Genomic DNA, 7,483 nt, shown 5'->3' on the forward strand with positions numbered 1-7,483 from the left:
GCTCCAGCCGGTCCGGCTACATCTATGCCCTCACGATTGTGGACCATTACTCCTGGTTCCTGGTGGTGGTTCCTGTTAAAGACCTGACAGCCCAAACAGCGGCCAGAGCCTTCCAGCAACATTTCTGCCGTCCAAACGGGTATCCGGAACAGGTCTTGACAGATCAAGGTCCAGCGTTTGAGGCGGAAGTCTTCCAGGAGTTCTGCAACCTCTACGGCTGTAGGAAGATTTGGACAACGCCTTAGCACCCGCAAACCAACGGGCTGTGTGAGAAAATGAATAATATCATCATTGATCTCCTCAAGACGTTGCCCCTGGAAGAACGCAGCCTGTGGCCGGAGAAGCTGCCAGACCTGATTGACTTGTACAACCATACCGCGGTGAATGCTACAAATTGCACCCCGGCTTACCTGATGCGGGCAAGACCAGGTAAGCTGCCGATAGACCTGGAGATGGGAGTCCTGACACCCGAGGACACCTCCCCAGAAGCGGACTGGGATACGGAACGGCGGCTACAGTACAAGAAGGTACAGGAGAGTGTGGAGAGGAGTCTGGCTCAAGCGAGAGAAAAGCAAGAGAGGCTCTTCAACCAACACGCCCCTGCTGGCCCCCTGGAACCTGGTGAGCAGGTCCTGAAGTGCAAGAGAAGGCTTCACAAGCTGGACGAACAGTGGGAGAGAGACCCGTACACAGTACTGCAGTCCGACCACGACAACCCGAAGGTATGTGTGATTACCAAGGATGGAGGAGAAACCACTAACACCGTCTCCAGAGACCACCTAAAATGGTGCCCCGAGCAACTGCAGAGTCCAAGTGGAGATCAAGCTGACCTTGAACCCGCAGAGGACAAGGAAGAAATGATCAGCACCATTCTCGGAGAGTTCCCCCGGACCCGGACTCAGATAAATGACGCGATAGTGGTACCCGTCCTACACTTCCTTCAACCTACCCAGCAGGAGCCTACAGGAGAGCAGGAAGAACAAGCGGAACAAGCAGCGCCGGAGGCAGAAGGACCCATGCCAGCAGCCCAAGAGAGTCAACGCTCTGCTGACAGTGAGCCTGCCATGCCTGCGGTAAGCCAAAGAACCCGCAGACAGCTGCCTGCCCTGCCTGTGAACCCAGCTAGTAGCTGTACCATAAATGATAGTGGGGAAAGCCAGGGTAGACCACCACCAAACAGTGGGTTACGGAGGTCAATCGGAGCACTACTGGTCAAATAGCAGCTCGCTGGAAGATCTAAATGCACAGTGTATATATTTAATGTTTTATGTTTGTACCCTGGGTATTAATACTGTTTTCCAGCTTTCCTAGATACAATGGACTGACAGGTTATGGACAGTAAATAACCGGAACTACCATGTAGATAGTTGCACCTGGTGCCCTCTTTCGACGATGACCACGGAAGAAAAACCTGTCCGGCGTGGCCCCCTTGTGGTCGAAAGTAGTTAGCTTTTACCTTGCTGCCACGCCCAAGGCCAGGAACTTGGGGTTTATAGGGACAGGTCCCCACATTGTGGAAAACTATACCTAGTTGGGTGATATGGACACCCGGTCACGGAAGCGCCGTGACCTTAAGGACAAAATGTACTTGTATATATGTTATGTTATTGTTTCTACCTTGTATTTGTGTTTCCTGTTAGTCCCGGAGTACTAAATTTTACTAGGGGGGAATGTGTCACCCCAGGCCTGGATGCCACAAATATTAAAGGCTGTGTCTGAGAGCAGGAGGGAGGTTCCCTGTTCAGGTACAATTAGCATACAGCACCTCCTGTCCCAGGCCAGTAGGGGGAGCTGGCTGCCCCTATAAAACTGGAACTGAGGGCAGGGTTAGGGAGAAGTGGACGACCTAGCTCAGGACTGAGACTAGTCCCAGAGAAGTAGGGACAGTTCAGCTGTAGCCGATAAGTCCGTGAGGCAGAGGAGAAGCTGCGAGCCAGGGACAGAGGCGACGAGAGCCGGTCCTGGCTGAGAGAACTACACTACCGGACATTGGGGTCCGAGGATGTCAGGGTTGCAAGCCCAGAAGCAGAGAACCAACCCGCGAGGGATTTCAGGTCCCTTGGCCTAAGAAGCCTGGAGGCTCCGCCACACAGAGGGACCAGTACAGCACGGAGAAGCAAAAGGTACCTAAGGCCCGAGTCGCAAGCCATACAGGTGAAGTACACGGCCAGCTCAGGGACGTGGGCTATTACAACACGAAAAGGGGGATAGTCAGCAAGGGCAGAGAGAGAACGGTAGGCCTTCACACTCACCCTGACCAGTGGGGCTCGCCCGAATGCTCTCAGACACCCAGGCCCATTCCTACCCTGTGCTGCACACCAACATCAGCCTCAGCGGTCTGCCTTGCAGTGGCTGTCATCCCTGACCGAAATCCACGGGTGGCGTAGGTGGACATTCATAACTCTACAAATAGACTGCCACAGCATTTGGTCTGACCACCCTGAGCCACGGGATCGGGTTGCCACTACTACCCCCATCATCGCACTGAAGCCCGGTTCCGGGTGCCCCACGGCCCAGGGGGCGAGTCAATTTGCCCTTCACGACCTTGGACGTATCCATACGTCATGGAAGGGAAGGCTATGTCCTGAAGATTCTGCACGCACAGGAGTTGTGTGCGCGCGATTGCCACCGGGTGTTCATCTGATATAACAGTTGACACCCGGTTCTCACTGCTAAGAGCGGTCTCTGGCACTTTAACCCCATAAATGCTGCGATTAATATTGATCACAGCATTTAGAAGGCAGGGAGAGGGAGGTTGCTCGCTCTCCCCTCCGATCCGCGCTCCTGCAAAGTCATTGCGAGGGCCCGATCGTTGCCATGGTGACCTGAGCTCGTCATGACAACATCCGGATCAACATCCAGGCTACGGCAAGCCCCTTAGACCATGCTCAGATTATGGTCTAAGAGGCTTGTGTCAGTGCACCACTGCACAACTGACAGATAAAGCACTGTAATTAAGGTTGAGCGAGTATGTTCTGTACGAGTATGTTCTGTCTGAGTATGCTCGGGCCGAGCTCCGAGTATTTACAGCTGCTCAGTGATATGTTTGAATCCCTCCCGTGTGCATGATTTGCGACTGCTTGACATCTTTATTACATGTGAGGAATGTGTAAGAAACAGACATTCCTCACATGTAATAAAACTGTCAAACAGTTGCAAATCATGCACACAGGAGCGATTCAAACATATCACCGAGCAGCTGTAAACACTCGGAGCTCGGCCCGAGCATACTCGGCGAAAGGGTTAATAGAACATACTCGCTCAACACTAACTGTAATGCTTGGGCATGCTTTATAACAGCGATCAAAGTGAAAGTCCACTTGATGGACTAAGTCGAAAGATTTTTTAAAAAGTTTAAAAAATTTGTAAAAATGTAAAAAAAAAAAAATAGTGAAATAATAATTAAAAATTACATTAAACCAATAAATAAGTATTTTTATGTAAAAAAAAAACCAAAAAAGTAAACATATTTGGTATTGCCGCGACCCGACCTATAAAACTGTCAAACTAGTTAACCCCTTTAGTGAACACAATAAAAATAAATATTTTAAAAAAGAGGCAAAAGCTATGCTTTTTTATCATACTGCCGAACAAAAAGTGGAATAAAACAACAATCAAAAAGACGAATGTAAATAAAAATGGTATAGCTGAAAATGCCATTTTGTCCGGCAAAAAGCAGGTTGCCAAACAGCTTCATCAGGAAAAACATAAAAAAGTTATAGCTCTCAGAATAGAGTAATGCAAAAATAATTATTTTTTCTATAAAATAGTGTTTATTGTTTACAAAATAGAGTCACTGATAGGGGTTTTTCACTGTTTAGGCACATCAGGGGCTTTCCAAATGCGACATGGCGTCCACTCTCGATTCCAGCCATTTTTGAGTCCAAAAAGTCAAACTGAGCTCTTTACCTTCCGAACCCTGCCATGTGCCTATAGAGTAGTCTTCTCCCACATATGGGGTATCAGCAGGGCCAGCATCAGCACTTGGGCAAGCGGGGGTGCTCACTCACCGTTAGGGACCCTGGTGCGCTATGGGGCCAGTGAGTCGGGGGAGCATGGTGCCAGCATTCGCGAGTGAGCCCCCATGCTTTGTTCAGGGCCCTGGCATTTATACTTACCTCATCTCAATGCTCTGCAGCTCCGGTGTCTTCCGTGTCTTCTGACACTGTGATGTGTCAGGGCAGAGGGCGCAATGACATCAGTACACTGCGCCCTCAGCTCTGACAGTGCAGAGAGTCAGAAGACGCTGAGGAGTCCTGACCTGCCACCAGCAATGAAACGTGAGTATTTATTTATTTTTTTTAAATGTATGGAGCATTATATGGAGCCCATTCTCTATGGAGCATTATATGGGGCCCATTCTCTATGGAGCGTTATATGGGACCCATTCTCTATGGAGCATTGTATGGGGCCCATTCTCTATGGAGCATTATATGGGGCCCATTCTCTATGGAGTATTATATGAGGCCCATACTGTTTGGAGTTTTATATGGGGCCCATTCTATATGGAACATTATATGGGGCCCATTCTCTATGGAGCATTATATGGGGCCCATTCTCTATGGAGCATTATATGGGGCCCATTCTCTATGGAGCATTATATGGGGCCCATTCTCTAAGGAGCATTATACGGGGACCATTCTCTATGGAACATTATATGGGACCCATTCTCTATGGAGCATTATATGGGGCCCATTCTCTATGGAGCATGTGCCCAGAGGCATAGCTAAGGGTTGGGTTCAGGGGGGGCAAAACTTCTGAGTGGGCCCCTAACCATGTAACCCTGATTACAAATATGGTGGTGCACCCTAATAGTGGAAGTAGGAGAACTTCAGCAGATGACCGTGCTGTTGCTAAAAGAAATCTTTATACAATGATTAACACTGATATTACTGCCATACTGTGTTGACCATATAGTAGTAGATACCAGTATTGCAGAGCATATAAGAGATTACAGTACAGATATATATAGTACCTTACAGGTGACGTCCTTTCTGCTAGAGTCATTCACTTTTCCCGTCTTTTCCACCTGTCCCAGACCGATATAACGACTTCTCCAGCCACAGCTCATCTGCAGAGATCACAACAAAGACACATATGACTTCTCACATTTCAGGCACCAGCCCCATCTATCCCAACCTGCACAAACCCCTCATCCTGCTGATACCCCAATGCTGAGCCGCTGCTGCTGAATGTGTCCCTATTACTGATCCTCTTAGTATCCCAAATAATAAAGCCCACCACTGTGCCCCCTCATAATAATGCTAACACTGTGCCTCTTACAAAGTAAAATCCCCCCTTTGTGCTCTCTAGATGGTAAAACTACCCCTTTAAAATATTACTGCCCTGTGCCCTAGAAAACAGTGCCCACATTTTGCCCCTAAAAGTAATAATGCGTCAGGTGCACCGTTGACGGCCACAATACCGTAAGTGCCCCTATAACAATAATGATTCTTAAGTGCCCACTTAACATTTAATAATGTCCACTGATTCCCCCATGTACAGTAATAATGACCCATGAGTCCCCAGCATTGTTTATGTAGTCGGTTAGTCATGTGACTACATGTATGTTATTTGCATGTGTTGACTAGACTCTCACAGCTTGTCTCAATTCTCTTGTATTGAGAGAAGCTAGTCGACATATGCAAATAGCATACATGTGGTCACATGCCCGCCCGATCCCACTGTTGAAATTGGGGGCTCATGACAGCAGGCGCACCATACCCTGTCATGATTTGCCCGTCTGCAGTCACATAGAGTGACTGCAGACTTTTATCCCAAGCCCGCACAACCCCTTTAATAACTTTATACAAATAATAAGCTGCTTATTATGAAATTATTATTAAAGGGATTGTCTAGTCTGAAGCTACAAGTCTGCTGTGACTATGTGACTGCAGACTTGTGAATCCTCACATTGCATGCACAGCACACTGTCTAGGCTCTCTGGTTCGGGGAGCGGGTTGTCATGAGACCTCAAGTATGCGATTTGCATACACCTGGCCACATTCCGACTAGACTGTTTCCGGTCTTGCTCAATACACTTGTATTGAATGGGGCCGCGAAGTTGGAATGGGGCCAGGAGCATGTAAATCACATACTTAAAGGGGATTTCCCACGAACAAAAGTACATTTTAATCAATAGTTACTGTAATAATAATCATTTCTACAATTGGATGTATTTATAAAAATGTTCCTGTGCTGAGATAATCTTATAAATGTTCCCCTGCTGTGTACTGTGTAATGGTTGTGTCTGACCGTACAGAAACATGGTCTGATTGTACCACACCTCCTGGGCAGGGGAGGAAGCAAAAGAGCGTAATGTACAGACATTACAGCCGGGGAGCACAGCTGATTCTTTCTTTTAAGTAAAACATTGTTTAAAATGGACAGGGAAATGTTTTACCTCACAGAAAGAATCATCTGTGATCCCGTGCTATAATGTCAGTATACTCTTTTGTTTCCCACCCTGTCCAGGAGATGTGGTATGATCAGACCATGTTCCTGTATGGTCAGACATTACACAGTACACAGCAGGGGCACATTTATAAGATTATCTCAGCACAGGAACGTTTTATTTAAACACATCCAATTGTGGAACTTATTATTATTCCAAGATCTATTGATTAAAATCAACTTTGGTTCATGGGAAAAACCCTTTAACCCCTTAAGCCTCGGAGCATTTTCCGTTTTTGCATTTTCGTTTTTGCTCCCCTTGTTCCCAGAGCCATAGCATTTTTATTTTTTGGTCAATATGGCCATGTGAGGGCTTATTTTTTGCGGGACGAGTTGTACTTTTCAACGCCATTACTAGTTTTACCATATCGTGTACGGGAAAACGGGAAAAAAATTCCAAGTGCGGTAAAATTCAAAAAAAGTGCAATACCACAGTTGGTTTTTTTTTTTTACCACGTTCACTGAATCCTAAAACTGACCTGCCCTTCTTATTTTACAGGTCATTACGAGTTCATAGACACCAAACGTGTATAGGTTCTTTTATATTTAAGTGGTGAAAAAAATTCCAAAATTTGGTAAAAAAAAAAAAAATAGCGCCATTTTCCGACACCCATAGCGTCTCCATTTTTCGTGATCTGGGGCTGGGTGAGGGCTTATTTTTTGTGCGCCGGGCTGACATTTTTATTGATAAAATTGTGGGGTAGATCCGATGTTTTGATCGCCCGTTATTGCATTTTATTGCAATTTTGCGGCGACCAAAAAACGTAATTCTGGCGTTTAGAATTTTTTTCTTGTTACACCGTTTACCGATCGGATTAATTATTTTTTTATATTGATAGATCGGGCGATTCTGAACGCGGCGATACCAAATATGTCTATGTAGGTTTTTTTTTTTAATATTTTATTTTGAATGGGGCGAAAGGGGGGTGATTTAAACTTTTATATTTTTTTACTTTTTTTTATATTTTTAAAAACTTTTTTTTTTTACTTTTTGCATGCTTCAATAGTCTCCATAGGAGACTAGAAGCAG

Source organism: Phyllobates terribilis, unplaced genomic scaffold (genome assembly GCF_046119375.1).
Source record: "Phyllobates terribilis strain yellow unplaced genomic scaffold, ASM4611937v1 Scaffold_461__1_contigs__length_1441779, whole genome shotgun sequence".
Lineage (NCBI taxonomy): Eukaryota > Metazoa > Chordata > Amphibia > Anura > Dendrobatidae > Phyllobates > Phyllobates terribilis.